We start from the raw sequence: 20,517 nt of genomic DNA on the forward strand, positions 1-20,517 counted from the left end.
TTCTCCTTTCTTGCTGCTCTACTGCGTCTGATAGGTACCTGTGATAAACCTCAGCCCTTACTGAAAGCAAAGCTTGCAGAATGGGTCAGGTTGGAAAGGACTACAGTGGATCATCTGGTCCAACCAACCCTGTCCAGCCATCCCTGTTAATCCTAAAGCACCTGCCACAGGACTGTCCAGACAGTTCTTGAATATCTCCAGTGAGGGAGACTCCACAACCTCTCTGGGCAACCTGTTCCAGTGCTCAGTCACTTGCACAGTACAGGAGTCTTTCCTCATATTCAGGTGGAACTTCATGTGCATCAGTTTCTGCCTTTTGTCCTATTGCTTTATATCACTGAGAAGGGCCTGGCTCCATCCTCTTGGCACCCTCCTTCCAGACCCTTGTAGACATTGATGGGGTCCCCTCTCTTTTAATCTATTTTCAACACTGAACAGGCCCAGTTCTCTCAGCCTTTCATCATATGAGAGATGCTCCAGTCTATGTCATCATAGTTCTCTGCTGGACACTCGCTTTTGTCTCTCTTGCACTGAGGAGCCCAGAACAGGACACAGCATTCCAGGTGATGCCTCACCAGGGCTGAGCATAGGGACAGGATCCCTCCCTTGACCTGCTGGCACTGCTCCTCCATGCAGCCCAGGATGTCACTGGCCTTCTTGGCCACCAGGGCACACTGCTGCCTCATGGGGAGCTTGCTGTCCCCCAGGACCCCCAGCTCCTCCTCCACAGAGCTGCTTTCCAGCAGGTCACCCCGGCCTGTGCTGGTGCCAGGGTTGTTCCTCCCCACGTGCAGGACCCTGCATTTGCCTTTGCTGAATTTCAGGAGGTTCCTCTCTGCCCATCTCTCCAGGCTGCTGAGGTCCTTCTGGAGGGCTGCACATTCCTCTGGGGTATCAGCCACTCCTCCCAGCTGTGTGCTGTCAGTGAAATTGCTGAGGAGGCCTCTGCCCCTTCATCCAAGCCATTGATGGATAAATTAAACATGCCTGTGTCCATGCCTTGGACCTTGGGATGACCCACCACAAACAGGCGTCCAACTAGAGCCTGTGCCACTGGTTATGACCCTCTGGGATCTGCTGCTCAGCCAGTTCTCAATCTGCTTCACTGATGCAGTCCACACTTTCCGAATTGAATTAATGGACACCAAAGATTGGCTTTTGCTGCTTTTTTATTTTTTTTGGGGATTGTTTGTTTGTTTTTTTTTAATGTAAAATCAGCAATATTCTCTAATAGTTTTATTTTTCTTGTGCTGTAGTTCAATTATCCTTAGATCTTACAGATCTTATGTTCACTTGGATATTTCCTTTCTTGAAAACTACCTGTATGGGTTACCTTGTACATGAATGGCAGGATTTCAGTACTGGGGAGCAGAAAGGGTGCTTAGTGGGGGAAGAGACTACGTTGGGCATGGGTGATTTTGGTCAGCTTCAAAACTGATTAAAACAGTCCATTGCATGCTTAAAATCTCAACCTGTCAACTGAGCATGTGTGGTGCTACTGCTCATAACTGGCAACTGAAATGGGCAGGAGACACAAATGGGAAGACGTACAAGAGGATGAACAGGAGGCAGAAGGATGAGATATGCTAAGAGATGTAAGAAGAAAGAACAGGGAAGAGTACACTTTGGGCAGTAAATGCCAGAGGAGGTACCCCTTCAAAGGACTGGCTCCTGTGGAGGCAACAGTGGAGCAGGGACACTCCTGGGTGCACTCTGGGCTGCAGGTGAGGCACTCCTGAAGGGACTGTAACATGTGGACAACCTGTGCTGGGGTAGAGACACCCTGAGGGGCTGCAGCCCATGGCAGGCCCATGCTGGAGCAGAGACTCTGCCAAAGGAATTGCAGCTTGTACGTAAGTTACTCCTGAGCAGTTACACCTGCTAGAGCAGAATAACAATTTAGGACACAACCAGCAGTAGAAGAAAATGAGTGAGAAGTAAGGCATGGCTGAAAAACCATTGCTGACCCTTGCCTCCTGTGTCATCTTGCTGAAGGGCTGGGGAAGGAGCTCAGTGTAGGGGAGGGACTAAGGAACCATGCAAATGAACAGTTCAAATAGAAAGGTGGGGGAAAAGTATTTCTTACTGAAGCAGAGCCTGGGGAAGGAGGACAAAGGGTACTCCCCTGGAAGCTAGGTTGTTTGTCTTTTTTTCCTGAGTACCTGAATTGATAATTAGTTGCCTTATCATTGCCAGTAATTTAAATAGAATTGCCTGAGTTGAAGCAGTTTTGCCTGTGGCAGTAATTGGTGGGGAATGCAGATGGCAGCTGGACTTGGTTTGGCATGCATCTAGGGCATTTGCAGTGGTGTGAAATCTGGATGGAGTTGTATTTTTTGTTAATGGGAATTTGTGTTACAAGTGCATGTATAAATTGTGTGTTAATAGGTGTGGAGGGGGTGGTTAAGAACTGGGGTGATCCAGCCTCAGCCCCTGAGGCCCCTGGTCTGCTTCCAGCAGGGCTCTGGAATTGCCATCTCAGTAGGGCCAGAGTCAGGAACTGTCTTTGGTGGAGTGATGGGCTGATGGCAACAGGGCTGTTTAGTGTTCAGTGCAAAACAGTGGCCCGTGGCTGGAAGTGAGCAGCTGGTAGCACTGAGGTGGCCAAATTGCAAAATGTTCTGGGTTCGCAGGTGGTTGTGGAGGAGCTGCCCTCTTTACAGTGATTTGGCAGATCTGAGGAAAAAGGACCACAGCTCCCCATTGTGTGACATACCACTGCCCTTTGAAGTGAAAATCAAGTGGTGGACACCATCCCAGGCGACTGCGCAGCAGCTGTGCTGGTGCAGGGAAACAGCAGCTGATGGGATGCAGCTGATAGCTGGAGAGGGCACTGTGCTGGGGAGCTTGGAGCCTGTACCACTTGTTAGCATTGTCCTGGGCAAGGCAGGAGGGCTGGGAGGTTGTCTAATGGAGCTGTACGTGGAGGAATGGCCTGGTCCTGTGAAGGAAAGGTGATCCATGAATGCTGGGGCATGTTTATGGAGAATGCGCTCCAGATAGAAGATGATTGCTAGTGTTACAGCCGGAAAACTCTGGTGGCTGGACACTGTTACTAGTGCCCTTCACCTCCTAGAGATGAGAGTTTCATCCTGGATGGCAGACGCAGCATACTGCGCCGTTTCCCAGACCCCTGAGGTAGGAAAGGGTCTTCACTTAGGGACAGAAGCTGCTTTTTATGTTGGAGGATGCAGCATTAGAATAGAATTGGATGATACTTGGCATATACTGAATAACATATTGTTCCTATTATGGGCAGTATAGAAGAAAGATGAAACTAATTAGTCTTCCTGTTTTCTCCTTACCGACAGTATTGTTGGTTTAATTTTTCTGAAGTCATTGAGGTACTGCTTGTACTCAGTCTGCAGTGTGTCTAGCCATGCGGTATTGGTGAGTTGGAAGGTCCTATCTCGACCACTGGAGTACTAAAATAATGTAACATGTGAATAAAGCTGTCGTAGACAAGACAGTCATCCTTCTGTGGTTTCAACATTGGTATTTAAGAAGTTTGATTTAGCAAAGTACATAGAACATATTAATATAGTAGTTAAACTGAGTTATTCAAGAAAGCAGGCTTTTTTGTTGTGAAATACTTTCAGCAGTTGTGGAGATTAAGATCAAGACAATATTTCTTTTGCATTGGTTTATGCTGTAATTACATTCAGAGTTATAGGGTTTGGATATCTAAGGTACTGTTCTTGCATACTGCATTTGCAAAATCTGGTTCTTGCCACCTCTTTCCCTTACTTTGAATAGGTTTGAAACACATATTTAGGTTGGAAAAGACCTTCAAGACCATTGATTCCAACTTTGACTGATCACCTTCTTGTCAATTAAGCCTTAGGATCAAGTACTATGTCCATTTCTTGAAGATCCCTGGGGAAAGTGACTCTGCAACCTCCCTGGGCAGTCCATTCCAAAGCTTGGCAAGCCTTTCCATGATTAAATTTTTCCTGATATCCAGCCTGAGCTTCCCCTGGCAGAGCTTGAAGCCATGTCCACTTGCCTGTCAGTAGTTGCCTAGAAGACACCAGCCCCCACCTGGCTACAGGGAGCTGTAGGGAGCAGTGAGGTCTCCCCTGAGCCTTATTTTCTCCAGTCTGAACATCCCCAGCTTCCTCAGCTGCTTCTCACAGGATTTACTCTCTAGACCCTTCTTCAGCTTTGTTGCCCTTCTCTAGACAAGCTCTAGCACCTCAACGTCTTCCTTGCTATGAGAGGCCCAAAACTGAGCACAGGATTCAAGGTGTGGCCTCATCACTGCCAAGTAAAGAGGGACAGTCACTGCCCTGGTCCTTCTGGCCACGCTATTGCTGGTACAGGCCAGGATTCCATTTGCCTTCTTTGCCTCCTGGACACGTGACTGGCTCATGTGCTGGCAGGTGTTGATCCTCCAGGTCCCTTTTTATTGGGCAGCTTTCCATCTACTTGGTGTGTAGCACTGCATGGCACTGTTTGACTCCAGAGCAGGACCCAGCAGTTCACCTTGTTGAGCCACTTGTCATGGTTTAAGCCCAAATAGAAATTAAGCACCCACAGCAGCTCACTCAAACCCCTCCAGCACTTCCACCTTGGTGGAACACCACCTCACAATTGATCCTGGTCTATCAATCCAGATCCCTCTCCAGACTTTTCCTACCCTCCAGCAATTCAACACTCCTGGCCAATGCAGTGTCATTGTGAACATACTGTGCACTTGATCCCATTGTCTGTATCCTCACTAAAGGTATTAAAGACATTAGGTAATGTTTGGTAACTCTCTTAAGCTATTTATTTGTCTTTCTGTCTTTATTTATCTGGTCAAAAAAACTGAACTCACGTGAAGTCATGTTCTGGCTTTGAGTCTTCATTGTTCTTGTCCCACTTGTCAGTGGCAATTCTAATTATAGCACTTAATGGAAATCACTTTAAGGCAGCCACAGTAAGTTGATACTGAGGTTGCTCATTTTCTTGGTTCCCAGGTGTATGCAGGAAGGGTAGTGCGTGTCACTTAATTGATAAACATACTGCTGGTTTTAGACAAATTATTTTAAAAAGCTTTTAGTTACAATAGTAAATGAAGAAATAATGAATTCTCCATTTCTGTGGTATTTGGGTGTAACTGGGCCTTGTCTGCTGAGTGAAAATCAAGACTTTTCAGAAACATGTACAGGTAATAAAAAACCCAGATGTAACTAAAAGTAATTGACAACCTTATTGTGTGTATGGAATCAAGGAGGAAATTAACTTTGCACAGGTGCATAAAACTCAAGTTTCCTGAGATACTTTTACAACATTGAAAAACTTCTTAAACATGGCTTCCAAACCTAAGCAAGCAAAAATGTCTACATAGCTTATGTTTAACTTCTGCTTTTCTTAAAGTGAAGTTAATACTTGGTTAATAATGTCTTATTGCATAGTAATTGTGACAATTCTAAAGAAAATAAGTTTTATTTCTCTTGTGCATGTTTGTTTTGTCAACCCCTTTTTTTTCCTTCCTCTTTGACCATCTCTTGCTGCTCAGTCTAATTTGTGTCCTGGTTTATCCTGCTCTAATCTTTCTGCTTCTCATCTTGTTTTCACCTTTTTGTGTGTTGTTGGTGGGACTGTCTCCTCTTTTGAACTTATATTTTCCAGTGTCTGGGAATAGATCAGGTGAGATAGCTGTTAAAAACAGCAGTAGTTACTCAATCAGCAATGATCAAGTTGCATTTTCTTTGATTTGTGCAACTGCTGCAGACACATCCTGTTGCAGACAGGAGCCAGGTAGGTTGTAGTGTGTATCTAATTTAAAAGGCAATGTTTAGAGAACTCTCCTGTTACTATCAAGTGCTGCCCAGGCATAAGTGAACAAACACTTTGGTAGTCTCTGATGGAGATAATCCAACTACTTCTTTGAGGTGAAAGGTACCCTTGTCTCCTGTTGATAACCAAACTCTGAGAACTGCAAAGTGTGATAGTACTGGAGCTTCTCCAGTGAGTGGCTGGAAGATGTCTATCACGTGCAGAATGCCATCTCTGTTTTTGGGTATGTGACTTAAATGAACCTTTATTGAACTTGATCAACTTGCACTTAAATGTCATCTGCAGGTTGTCTTCTTCAAGGAAAGTAGTTTTTCCAGTTCTGTAGCTGATGACTAGGATGATGTAAAGTGTTGGTGACTCCAACAACAAACAGATTGTTGTCTGTAATTTTGTATGTGGGGAAGAGGGAAAGAAGGAAATTGGTGCTCTGATCAGCAGTGTCTTTTTGCAAAAATTCTTTGAGGATTAAAAGCAAGCAAAAGAAATGCTTAAGTGTTTGACCATAAACTGGGACATTGGAGAGGCAGGAAAAGTTGGAAAGTTATCTGAGGCTTCTCTTAGATCTGAGGTGATGTTTGTTTATTTTCCTGCTTTTTCCGTATCTCCAGTAATCCGTGCATTGATGATGAGCCCTACTTTAACCAGAAATCCCAGTGTGTTTGCTGTGTTACATCTTTAAAACTTCATGTTGTTTGGGTTTTCAGCAAGTGGATAACATTGTAGCGAGGCAAATCTGAACGATAGCAATGCAGAGATTAGAAGTCAAGTACAGTTACTGGGGAGGAGCAGAGAAAGTCAATAGGGTGTGAGAACACACAAGTCAGAATAGACAGAATATCCTGAGTTGGAAGGGACCCACAGGATCCTAGAAGTCCAGCTCCTGTTCAGGACAACACTGTTGTTGTGCAAATACTCCTTTAACTCTGGCAATTTGATGCTTTGACTGCTTCCTTGTAGGGGGAATATCTTTCTAGTATCCAGCTTAAACCTTCCTTGCTCTTCAGGCCATTCCCTCAGGTCCTGTCACTTTCACCACAGAGCACAGGTCAGTGTCTGCCCCTTCTCTTCCCCTCACAAGGAAGCTGTGACTGCAGTCTCCTCAGTCTCCTCCAGGGTGAACAGACCAAGTGACCTCAGCCACTCCTCACAAGACTTCCACTCCAAACCCTTCACCATCTTTGTTTCCCTCCTTTGGATGTTCTCTAATTTTTTATTTTTTTATTTTTTTTTTAAAATGTTGTGTCCAAAACTACACACAGGACTTGAGGAAGGCTGCACTAGTACAGAACAGAGTGGGACAATCTCCTTTAATAACTGGGAGGTGAAAGCCTTTTATTCAACACTGTGAAGGAAACTGGAGTGCTTTAGGCTGGAAATGCCAGTTGAAGGTTAAGTTCTGTCTCCTGTTTGAAGCTGAAACAAATTTTCATAGTTTCATGTATTCATTGATATGATAATAGCTTGTGATAGAAGATGGAAGCTATTGAAGAAATGCTGAGTTTGAGGTTCACAAAATCATCAGATGTCAGTGATTGCTGGGGCCATTTGACATCTTCATTAATGACATGGAGTATGTAACATGGTCAGCAAGTTTGCTGATAGTACAGATGGAGAGAGTGGCTGATAGATCAGATGAGTTCAGAGAGACCCAGACAGGCTGGAGAAATGGTCTGATGGGAAGCTTATGAAGGTCAACCCAGGAAAATGCCATGTCCTGCACCTGGCAGAAATAACTCCATGCATCAGCACAGGCTAGGAACTGACAGGCTTGAAAATGGCTGGGCAGAGAAGGACCTGTGAGTGCTGATTGGTGCCAATCAGCCAGCCAAACATCAGCTTGATTATGAACAGTGACATGCTTTTGGCAGAGAAAGCCATTGCTGCATGGCTAGCAGGTTAGGAAGGGATCCTTTCTGTTCTGCACTGCACCAGAAAAGCTGTGTCTGGAGTGCAGAACACAGTTCTGGTCTCTCCAGTATGAGTCACGGGTATGCTGAAGCAAGGCTTAGGGCTACAGAGACTGCAGCATCTGACACTCAAGGAGGCACTGAGAGTTGGAACTCTGGAGAAGGCTCAGAGGGATCCCATTAATGTGTGTTGAGTACCTGACTGTTTGGGGCAGTGAAGGGTGTGAGGTCCAAGACTCATCTCTGCGGTGCCTTGTGACAGGATGAAAAGCAACAAGGACAAATTCCAGTGAAAGACTGTGATTTTAAAGCAAAGAACACACTCCTGCTGAGCATTGGCATAGGCTTTCTGGAGAGTTATAGAGGCTCTGTCCTTGGGGACAGGAAAAACTCTCCAGTCCTTAGCAACTTAATGTAGTTACTTAGAGCCAGGCATTTGGAGTAGCTGACCTCCAGAGGTGCCTTCCAACCTCTTCTGTATGATGATTTTTTTTGCTGAAAGATGACACTGAGGCAGCTGTCTGGACTATTATGGAGCAATAGATTAAGGAAGAGGTTGTTTGGAGTCTGTAAGCTTTGTGTGCTGCTTGTGTTAAACAAGTTGAAGTTTACCTGACACCATGTAATTAAAAGACTTAAATTTAGACAATCCTTAGGTGAAGATGTCTGAAAAAAACAGGAGGTGATTTTTAGTATACTAAGATTGTGGTTGAATGAGTTTCTCTATTACAAGCTTGGTAAATGGGGAAAGCAAAACAGTGCAGTACCAGAAATCTGAGAGTGGTAACTGTGGGAGAAACCAATAACGTTGAAGGCAATTAGGGCTAGCCAATTTTTTCATAGTGAGAGTCAGGAGAATAAGACTGAAGGGTAAACATTAAGGTATTAGTGGCTCTGAATGATTTACCAGAATGCAAGAGTCCTAAGCCTAGATTAAAGAATGTCAAGTGTTCATTTAAAGGAGAGGAATCATGGCAGTCTGGATGGTGTACTTAAGTTGAGAAGGCAGAACAGAAGATAGCACAATAGATGTGTTTTGATTTTTAAAGCCTACTTGTCACATCTCCTGGAGTGGTTTGTGTGGAAGATATAAGGCTGTAAGGTTTGGATATGCAATTTGGAAATGAAACGGATTGGGATAGTAGAGCTCTTACAGGACAAAGAAGCATCCAGCTTTGTTTGTGAGATGGAGTGGAAGAGCTGAATAGTGGGATGGGGAAAAATATAATCTTTCTGTCAGCTTTTGTCAGGATATGAAGATTTCAAAGGCGTTTAAGGAAGTTGATGCTTTACATGAACTGTTTCCATAAAAGCACGAATTTTGATTAAAGTGGATGGGTAGAATAGTAGATGATAAATTACTCTAAAAATCAGGATCTGAAATTTCTGTTCCAGCTGTTCCATGACATGCTGAGCATATAACTAGTTTTACTGGTTTACTGGAGCACCCTTTAGTATTTGTGTCCATCACTGCCTGAGAATGGCGTAATACTACATAGTGGTGTCAGAATTCACTAGGATTTTAAAGTTGCTTTTTAACTGAAATAAAATACTGTAATTTTGACACACTTAATATTGGTTTTACATTTTACTGAAGACTGCTGTTTAAAAGAAATTATAGGAAAACATCTCTCACAATAAAGTAATTAATAGACTAAAAAAAGATTTTCATTTTGCTAATTGCAAGGTGGCTAGTTTTGCAGTTTGTTTTTTTTTTTTTTTTTTAATATACATTACTTTAACTAGTAGGTGATAAGGATCTATGCAAGACTGTGTCTTCTTATAAGTGGTCTGGGTGACTTCATACCCTGAATCAAATTATTTCAGTTCCAGGATGTATAAAGGAAGTCTTACACTGTCCTTTGGACAGCTAAAGTAAGAAATATTCTTACAAGTGTGAACTTAGAAAGCTGAAGGGATGCACTGTACTAAGAGAAAGATTGGGACTTTCTTGCCAGTGTTACTCGCAACACTTTGCTGAGGAATTGTTTTATTTCTTATAGTTTTAGTTTTATATATATTTATATATATATTTAGTTTTATATATAGTATATAGTTTTTTGAACACCTGGTGGGTGCTTCTAGTGGAACAATCTTTTTTCATTAAAACAACAAGACAACTAGCAACTTATCTTTGCCTATTTGTGCTGGTTTGGTCAGGTTTCAACCACTTGAGTTCCACTCTTAGAAATACCTGTCTGTAAACTAAAGATTATTTTGTTTTCTTCCCCCTCTGTTGATAGGGCTCATCTTGGATTTGTTAACAATATAGTCCATGAGGAGGAATCTGTAAATGAGGTTAACCATTCACTTTTATGTTGTTTTCAGTTGTGCTATTCTTATTAAGCACTTGCCTTGATCTTGATTCAATTTGCCATGTGAAATGATTTCCCAGATGACTGCTGCTTTGGTTTAATAATAGGTAGTATGCTACACCTTATTTTATGAAGTGGAAGTATCACTTGTCTGGTCATATGCACACATTGTTAAAATATTCAAGCTGATGAAAACTAGATATTGGTCAATGTATTGAGCTGTTATGTAGCAAATATCCCAAATGCTTTATATAAACTGAAATACTTGAGATAAAGATTGAGTTAAAATTGAGTTCAAAATTGTTACTTCACACTTCCTTTTAAGCATTTTTAAGAGAGATGATACATACGTTTTATACCTGCATTTGCAAGAAGATTCTTTTGTGCAGATTGTGTAGTGGTGAGGGCAGTACTTTTTTTGACAGTATGAACCAAATTTGTGGGTTTTTATAGACAAGACAGGTAAAATTTGCCATTAGTTTTTCTGGTTTGTATCTGTTGGAAGTGTAAAAAACAAGAAAATTTGCTTTCTGAAATGTAGTCAGATATGATGGTGAGTGTAGAAGTCTTGTCTTAACATTTTCATTCAAAGCATTTTTTTTAATATAATTGCTTCCTTCAGTTTCTGATGTTTCATACAGGAGACTTATCAAGCTTTCCAAGGCATTTGCAGCACAAGGAGAGTGACCCTCTCACTGACAATTGTCAATGAGGTCTACAGCTTTTTTATTACCCTGGCTGTGGGTAATGTGATCCCAGACTGTGTGTTCAAACTTGTGTGAATTGGTGTTTGTCTTTTCAGCAGTGTGCTTTTTTGTACTCTGTACACATGTTGCTGAATTAATGAAGTAAAAATCATACTGTCATACACTGAAAATAAATAAAAAAATACCTGCTGTATGGTTTGCTAATATAGTTTCTGATTAGCCATTAACATAATTCTGTTACTAGCAGTTAACTGTTTTGGAAGTTTTGAGAAAAGGAGCAGTCTAGGGCTGTAGAATGCACATTATGCAATGTTTAGCAAATCACGTTGTCACTTAAACTTGTGCCTTATGAAATAATTGAGACTGAGCTAGTTCAATCTTAACATTGTCAAATAAGTCAGAAAACCAAATTGAATAGTCTCAAAATAAAATTGTTCTAAAGCTTTGTGTTTTAGAAGCTCCCAGACTCCCAGACAGGGTTGATCCTGTACTAAAAGGTGTCTCCTGTGGTTGGTTGATCTGTCCCAGAGCTATGGCCATCCCCTGGACATGCTTTCATAAGCACAACATGAATTGTGTTGCATGCAGCAGTTCTCTAAACGTGCATAGCATTTGTTGCAAGGAACACCAAAACCATTTCTGTTTCTGTGCATTAGTGAATCTTAATTTGATGCTCAAGGGGATAAACCAAATCCCTTCCTTCTGCTATACCTTTCTAAACATTTCTGCCGTTCTAATCTGCCTTCAGTGAGCATGTGGCTATGTGGTGACTCAGATCAGCGAGTTTTTTCTGTGGGGTAGTTCCCTGTTTGGTCAGCAGGCTGATCCGATTTGTCTTGTGGTGCTGACTGTTGCATAGCCACAAGTGGGCTGAGGGTGTGGGAAAGCAGAAACAGGGAATAAATTGCTATTTTGTTTGATGGCAGACTGCAGATAGACTACAAGGAGAAAGAGTGTGTTTATTTTAATGTCTAGCGTGATGCAGTAATGGATGTGTTGTAGGCAGCTTGCTGTGTCTTTGTTAACTCTATTCAGCTTGCTGAATTATGAACTATCAAAGATTTGGTCAGTAAAAGGGTTCCTATTGCTTCAGGATCAGCCACAGCCTATTGTATGGCTGTTTGTTTCTCCTTTTATCCTTAGGGAGTGGGTGGGGAGTAGGAGAGGAAGTGTTCACTGGCTTTAAGCTGAGGTCTCTAGTGTTTGTTCTTTCTTAATCCTGAAAGATAAAGTCGGGGTTTTTTCTGCTTAAAACTGTAAAACAGATTTGAAAGCATTTTCAATTCCCCCTATATCTCCCAGTTTTAGAAAAGACTGTATTAATTTACTGATTGCATGCACTGAGTATGACTTCATGGCAATACCTGGAAAAGGCTGATTAAAGAATTTCAGTAGTGCATGGAGGTTTTAAATTTGAAATGGCAAATAGCACTAGATAGGATCTTAACTGTTCTGCATTATATGATTTTTGTCCTTATTCTTAGCCACTCATTGAACGACTGAAAAAGCAAATTGGTATTTGGTTTTTGAGAACACTCACCTTCTGAAAAATAACAATAATCACAGTCTAGGTTCTTTCTTGATCAATTTCAGTTCAAGACCTCTAATTTGGCCCCTTTTTTTTTTTAAAGTTTTGACTCCTGAGCTTCTTTTAACCTAGCTTTAAAAAAAAAAAAAAAAAAAAAAAAAAAAATATATATAAAAATTTCTCTTCCTCTCCACTACCCAGTGTGACTTCAGGACGCTACATTGTAAGGTCCTTTTCATTTTGTCTGTGGAGGTTATGTGTAGTACAGGAGAAAATATGCAGTGAAAGTGAATGAAGTGTTTTATTTGCCTTGTACAATCAGCTGGTATGTGATGAAGCACAATTGTAACGTGCTTTTCAACAAACCCCTAGTATGCAAAAGGCAGGATTGCAATTCTTGTTTTCGATGGTCTTGCAGGCATACACAAACCCATGACTGTTTGTCTGCTGGCAGACAGCCAGTGCACACCTGAATCATACCTACCATGTTCTTCTTTCAGACTCATCTACTTCCCTCTGTCTCTGAACATGTTATCAAGGCCAAGTGACTTCTTAAATGTTTTTAATTGTGTTAGGGTTTCCCCTTTAGTACTTTTCTGTTGTCCACACCTGTTTCTGTTCCTTCCTGTTGTTGGATCTGACAGCCATGTAACTAATTAGGCTGGTGAGTGGCCATGTGTCCCTCTGGCTGTTGAACTGGATGTGAGCAGGTGACAAAAGTAGAGGATGGGAAAGAATGCCTTTCTGAGGGCTGTGTCTTACTGGTGCAATGGTTTGACCCAGGCCAGCAGCTAAGCAAGGGTGCCTAGCACTAGCATATTTCTATAGGCTGATGTCTTCCTTTCAGTCAGGAAAGGTAGAAGAGAGGTGTGCCATAAGCACTACTTCAGTAATCCCTTTAGAACACTGGCACACTAAGAGTTTTCTGTTACTGGTTAACTCAAGTTAGCTTTTTCTGGCAGATAAGGAAAGAACAATCTGTAAGGGAGTGAATGCTGTGAAGGAAAGCTGAGATGTAGAGTTGGTTGTGGAACAGTGTTCAGAGGTTGGCCCAAATCTGTGGTCAGCTCAGCTCTTCTGGTATCCCACTGAAGCATGAGATGGAAGGAGACCCTGTTATTGCTCTTCTCCTATGATGTTGGCAGCACATTCAGAGCCTTCTTGAACATGCTCTGGAGCTCTGTGCAGCCTTCCTTAAGATGCCTGAACTCTAATTCGGCAGAAGACAATCTGAAGTTGAAGAAAACCATAGCCAGATTTAACTGTCAGTTGGGTGAGTGATTTGAAGCAGGATTGTATGTGCATCAATACTGGCACGATGTCTTGTTTGGCTGGTGTTGATGGCAGCACAGGAGGAGGATTGCTGGGGACCTTTGCTGCTTGTAAAGCTGCATGATTATCTTGCTCCATCCTTTCAAGCTTGCTACGTGGAGCTGATGAAATTGTAATGTTACATGTTGAGCAATAGTTACATGAATAGTTACATATGAATCTCACCTAATTCGCTGTGGGATCAGACAAATGTCAGCACAGGACATCCCAGAAAAAGAGGAGAAAGGAGGAAAGAAGGAGTGCCTCTGAGCAGTAACCTGCAGTTAAACTGGTTCAGCTACATTATAAAGCTGCTCTCAAGGGGAAGAAAGGTTTAAAACAAGACCAAGGTGTTTAATTATTACTTTAAGAATACTTCTTTCAGTTTACTAAGAGACCAGTGGCTACAGGTGATTCTGGTTTTCTGTTTGATCTGTCTTTTAGTTTTCAAATCTCTGACATCTATGAGTAATAGTGTAGTAGGCCTCCACAGTAATGCAGTAGTAGTATTTCTGTGGGCTTAAATATGGTCAGAGAAGTATAAGAAATAAGTACTTGATAATAGTATATTATTTGGCCTTACTTGTATAGTTGCAGAGTCCTCTTGTGCTTCTCTGCCTCCATGTTTTCTTCCTGGTGGGATCTACTAGAGCTATGACAATGGCTGCTTATATATGCCCTATTTCTCCCATCTTCACATGCAGGCAAAAACCTGCACATATATATTTACTTTCAAAAGGTAATTATATTCATATATATTTTTATGTAATATTGTATACAGCAAAAGTCTTATTCACATAGGAAGCACAGGAAAATACAGAATCATAGAATAGTTTAGGTCGGAAAAGCTCTCCAAGATCATCAAGTCCAACTGTTAACTGAACACTGCCATGTGCACCATTAAACCATGTCCATAAGTGCCACATCTACACACCTTTTAACTGTCTCCAGGTTTGGTAGTTCCATCACTTCCTTGCACAGCCCATTCCAGTGCTTGCTAATCCTTTCAGTGAAGAATTTTTTTCTTAATATTCCACCTAAATTTCCCCTGGTTTTGCAACTTCTGATCTTGTTACTTGTCATTGAGACCAGACCCTGTGTCACTACAGTCACCTTTCAGGGAGTTGTAGAGAGTGATAAGGTCACCTCTAAGCCTCTTTTTCTCCAGGATGAATACCCTCAGCTCCCTCAGTCTCTTCTCATCACACTTGTGTTCCAGACCCTTTCCCATCTCCTTTGCCCTTCTCTGACACCAGCACCTCAGTGCTCTCCTTGTAGTGAGGGACCCAAATTGAACACAGCACTCAAGGCACAGGCTCACCAGTGCCCAGTACAGGGGGATGGTCGCTGCCCTGCTCCTGCTGGCCACACTCTAGGTGGTACAGGCCAGGATGCCATTGGCCTTCTTGGCCACTGTGGACACTTGGCTGTCAATCCCTAACATACTGGCTCGTGTGCAGCCATTGTTGACTCACACTCCCAGGTCCTTTAGCTCTGGGCTGATTTCCAGCCCCTCCTTGCCCAGCCTGCAGCTCTGCACAGGACTGCTGTGACCCAAGTGCAGGATCTGGCACATGGCCTTGTTTAGCCTCACACAACTGGCCTTGGCCCATGGTCCAGGTGGTCCAGATCCCTCTGCAGAGCCCTCCTGCCCTGCAGCAGATCAACTTGGTGTCATTTGCAAACTGACTAACAGTGCACTCAATCCTCTCATCCTGGTCATTTATAAAGATACTGAACAGGACTGGACCCAGTACTAATCCCTGGGGAACACCACTGACTGGACACTAGGTGGACTTGTCTCCATTCCCCACCGTTCTCTGGCCTGGCCATCCAACCAGTTCTTAACCCAGCAAAAAGTGCATCTGTCCAAGACATGGGAGCCACTTTCTTCCAGGAGAATGCTGTGGGAAATGGTGTCAGTGGCTTTACTAAGTCAAGGTAGACAACACCCACAGCCCTTCACTCATCTAGCAAGTGGGTCACCCTTTCACAGAAGGGGATCAGGTTGGTCAAACAGGACCTGCCTTCCCTAAACCCTTGCTGATCCCCAGGTTGTCCTGTACATGCCTTGTGATGACACTCAGGATGATCTGCACCAGAACCTTCCCCAGCACTGAGGTCAGGCTGATGGGTGTGTGGATCCTCCTTCCAGCCCTTCTTGCAGATGGCTGTCTTGTTGGGCAGCCTCCAGTAAACTGGGACTTCTCTCATTAGCCAGGACTGCTGGCAAGTGTCATTGCAGAGGCTTGGTGTGCACTTCCATGAGCTCCCTCAGTAGCCTTGCATGGATCCCATCTGGCCCCAGACACTTGTATGTCTAAGTGGTGTAGCAGGTCACATTTGTCCCAGGTTATGGGACATTCTACTCCCTGCTCTTTCTTTCCACTTAGAGGCCTTGTTACCTGGAGAATGACTGGTCTCACTATTGGAAACTGAAACAAGCAAAGACAGTATCGTAGCCTTTCCGTATAATTTCTCACTGTGTTTCCCTCTGCATTCAATGAAGGATGGACGTTCTCCTTAGCTCTCCTGTTGTTGCTGATGTGCTTATATATACGTTTTTATTGTCTTCTAAGGCAATAGCAAGATAAGGTTCTAGTTGTGTTTTGGCTAATCAAGTTTTCTCTGTCCATAACTTAATGACACTAGAGATGCCATTCATTGTCTTTCAAAGGTCCTAAACTCTCCTTTTCATCCTGAGTTCCAGCCAAAGCTCTTTCTTCAGCCAGGTCACTCATCTTCTCTGCCTTGTCTTTTGGCACATGGGGATGGCCTGCTTGCTGTGCCTTTAGGATTTCCTTTTTGAAGAATGCCAGGATAGCCTCCCAAGGTACTCTCTTGAACAATCTCCTAAACAGACCAAAGTCTGCCCTCTGGAAGGCCTAGGTGGCAGTTATGCTGACCCTTCCTACTTTTCCAAGAATTGGAAACTCCATAATTTTGTGATTGCTGAGCCCCAGACAGCCTCCAACCATCCTAGCATCCACCAATCCTCAGTCCTTAGATCATAAACAAAAGGTCCAGCAGGGGCCCCCCTAATGGGCTCACTCAGCTTCCTGACACAGTCGGTATCTCCTACACACTCCAGGAACCTCCTAGATTGTTACTTCTTTGCTGTGTTGAATTCCCAGCAGACATCTGTTGAATTGAAGTGCCCATGAGAAGAAGGGCTGATGACTGAGACTTCTCCCAGCTCCTTGCAGAATATTTCATCTGTCTCTTCTTCCTGGTTGGGTGGTCTATAACTCCCACCATTGTTTCTGACTTGTTGGCCTATTACCCTGAATCTTGCCCATAAACACTTAACCCTATCATCCCCATTATTAAACTCTAGACAATCAAAAGAGTCCCAAACATACTGGCTACCCCACCATCTCTTTCCCTGCTTATCCCCTGGAGGATATCCCCTGAAGAAAGGGCTTATAGCCATCCATTGTAGCGCTTGAGTTATGCCAGTCATCCCACTGTGCTTCCATGGTGATAGCTATGTCAAAACTTTCCAGCTGCACAATGGCTTCCAGCTCCTTCTGTTTGTGGCCTATGCTGCATGCATTGGTTTAGAGGCATTTCACCTGGACAATTAATCCTGCCACCTTTTTCTGGAGTGAGGTTTTCCTATGTGATGGTTTTCAAACTTGGATGGTTTCTAGGACATCAGTAACTCTTGTGTGTTTGTTGCATCACGGATCTCAATCCCCTGCCTCTGCTGAGACTGGAGGACCTCACTAGCACACTGTCCCTTAAGTACTGATAGGCTGTCCCCAAGGTTATTTCTAGCATGTCTGATTCTTATCCCTTCCTCCTTTAAATTAGTTTAAAGCTCTCACAATGGGCCCTGCTCACACCTATGCAAAAATCCTTTCCCCCTCTTTGAGACAGGTATAACCCATCTGTTGCCAGCAGGCCATGGTGTCATGTAAACCAGCTATGGATCCAGAACCCCAAAATTTTATTGGTGACACTGGTTATGGAGCCAGAAGTTATATTCTGCTTGATCTTCCTGTGATGTTTCTTCTCTCATCCTTTGCAACTGGGAGAATAGAGGAGAAACTACTGATAACTTCTGAAACTGTTCTGATGCTGTAACCAGTTGTCCCAAGGACATTATTGTGCATACATTATTTTACATATAGAAGTTCTCTTTCTTTATAAAAAGTATTCTTGGTTATGTAATTTTAAAATGATCAGATGACTGAATGTAAAAAGTTACTGCTGTGAGATACTGGAACTTTTTTTTAGCTGTCTATGACTTCTTATGTGAGCTGTCTTTATACTGTTACATTAAGGGTGGTAGGATTTTATGTCTCATAATATTAGTCCTGATGAAGCACTGATGCTGTTAACACTTTAATGAATTTAGTAGTTGTCTGCAATACTTTTTGAAATCCTCCAATCTTTTTCAGTTGTGTTTAATGCACTGGCCAGCGTGGTATACCAGCAGCAAATTTCATTTATTTTTCTTCTGTGGATAAAGGTATTAACTTTTGGGAGTGTTTTAACTATATATATATATAGTTAAAGTTTTATAGATAGATGGAGTTCATTATATATATGTAATATATAAAGTAGAGAAGATATGAGGAGCTCATCCTTTTAACCTTTCTGTTACCTAAAGGAGAAGAATCTCACATTTTCTTATTCCTGTTCAGGATAAGACCTTATGCCCTATATTCTGTAGCAAACCAACATTCCAAAAAGTCCTGTGTGAGGATGTTTCTGATCACTAAAAATCTAGAAGTAGAAGCAGGAAAACAAGTCCCTTTCAGAAGTAATCACCTGCTACCTTATCTTGATGGTCTGTGAAACCACAGCCTTTTAGGAATGTCATCAGTGCTTTCTTCATCTTGTTCTGCCATCTTGCCAATATTTAAGTACCTTTTTACAAATTTCTCATTAAGATTTACTTACCTCTCTCTAACCGGGTAGTTCTTTAATTAAGTAGCTGGTGAGGGAAAGTTGACATGGGTGAATAAGGACTGTTGAGGTTTTTTCAGCTGCCTTTAAATGTGTATGTCTGAAAGACCCAGCAGCTTGTCTACTGAAGCAAGGTTTTTGGTTTTGCTAGAAGAGAGATGGAGAGGGACTTTTTACAAGGTCACGTAGTGATAAGAGAAGGTGGAGCAGCTTCAAACCGGTGGAGTAGGTTAGATTAGATATTGGGAAGAAATTCTTTACTGTGGGGGAGGTGAGGCACTGGGACAGGTTGCCTGCAGAAGCTGTGGGTGCCCATCCTTGGCAGCATGCAAGTCCAGGCTGAGCGGGGCTGTGGGCCACCTAACCTAGGGGAAGGTTCCTCTGCCTGTGACAGAGCATTGGAGCTAGCTGGCCCAACTCATTCTGTGATTCTCTTCTGCCCTTAATGAGCTGGGGAGAGGAAGTCTTGTCTTGGCCTTTTTTTTGATCGCAAAGTTTGGTACAGATTAGCAAGAATTAATTCTGAACAGTGATAACTTGTTGGGATTTTCTCTTTGGAGACTTTTTTTCTTCCTGTGCTGAGAGGAAATCTGGGGTATGGGTGCTTCTGTGGGTTAATTATTATTGTGATAAGCAACAAAGTTAGAGAAGATTTTGCAGGTGCTTTTTGCTTGATGCTGGATAGTGAAACTACAGCTTCTGACACCATTACCATATGTCTGCTTTTTCTTTTTACTTTTCCCCATCTATGTATGCCAGTACCAGAAAAAAAAATTATAAAAAATAATATTAAAAAAAATTCAGTTTCACTACCTAGGGACTGCATGCTGATTAATTTAATAAACGTCGGTGCAAAAGTGCTTAAATATAACCTGGCTACATTTACACACATTATCTGAAATTGCTCACGAGCACTGCTGTGCCAGCATGAGTTCCAGGGTTCAAAGGTTGTTGGTGGTTTTCACTGCTTTGGACTAATATCAATGCAAAATAACATTTATTATGCTGTACACAATGGGAACCTTTGAGAAAGCATTGCTTAGCTCTGTCATTTTGAACTGTATGTGTTACACATGCAGAGTTATGTAGAAATGAAGACCTTTGTGATCACAATCTATGTCTGAGAACTGAACCAGCATAAGCACAAGGTAGTGCTCAAAAGGACCAGCTTCATCCTAACCTCTCTTTGTAGACTTTAGTACATATACTGTAGCAGATTCACTTAAAATGTACTTGGATCAACAGTGTTAATGATGCTGAAATTCAGTCTATTATCTTGACTTCCACATTAAATGTTAGCCTGAATTTCAATACTGTAACTTTTTTGATGGGTGGCCTGTTTCTATGGTAGGTTTTCAATTGTAACTTTAATTATTTTTCAGAATGTGCCCCTTGACAAATAGTCTTTAGTGTGAAATGATCTGGTTTACTGTTAATTTGCTGTTTGGTACGCGGGCTGCCACTTGAGTGCAGTGTTATGAACAGCACATGAACTGGAGTCTTAAGGTAGAATGTTAGGGACAGTCTTGCCACTTGCTGTCAAAACTGTACAGTTCTTCAGAGCTGAGTAGATTGTGATAATGCTGCATGTCTTATTTGTGTGTTTTGCAAGGCTTTTCTCTCTTGCACAGTCTGTAGACTTCTCTTACCATAATTTAGTCACCCTCATAATACTGTGTCAGCATGGTTTGTACTCAGTGTTGCCTTGCAAGAGTCTGCAGGTTTTTCACTTTGTGCTTATTTACCACAGTCCTGCCTCAGAGCTATATTCAGAACTTAATGCTCTGACATTTCCTTCTAGTATTTCCTGTTTGTAATGGCTTTTGCTGCTATACAAAACTCTATGCATTGCTGCACTTTTTTTTTTTTTTTTTTTTTCTTCTCTCCCATTTGCATTATCTACTTTTTGACCCTCCTGGTCAAAGTTGTATTCTTGAGACTCTCCCTCTTCATTGGTGCTAAAGACCTTATTTCCTGTTATGTTTGTGAACATTGGTAGGAAAATTCCTGCCTGGGGTAAGCTATCTGAATTACTGCTTTTTTTGACT

General features: G+C 42.3%; 1 protein-coding gene across 1 annotated transcript in view; it reads left to right on the plus strand.

Moving 5' to 3' along the window:
- Positions 1–20,517, plus strand: part of UGCG (UDP-glucose ceramide glucosyltransferase) — a 35,483-nt gene that overhangs the window by 1,083 nt on the left and 13,883 nt on the right. The gene's annotated exons all lie outside the window — the stretch shown is intronic.

Source organism: Oenanthe melanoleuca, chromosome Z, assembly GCF_029582105.1.
Source record: "Oenanthe melanoleuca isolate GR-GAL-2019-014 chromosome Z, OMel1.0, whole genome shotgun sequence".
Taxonomy (NCBI): domain Eukaryota; kingdom Metazoa; phylum Chordata; class Aves; order Passeriformes; family Muscicapidae; genus Oenanthe; species Oenanthe melanoleuca.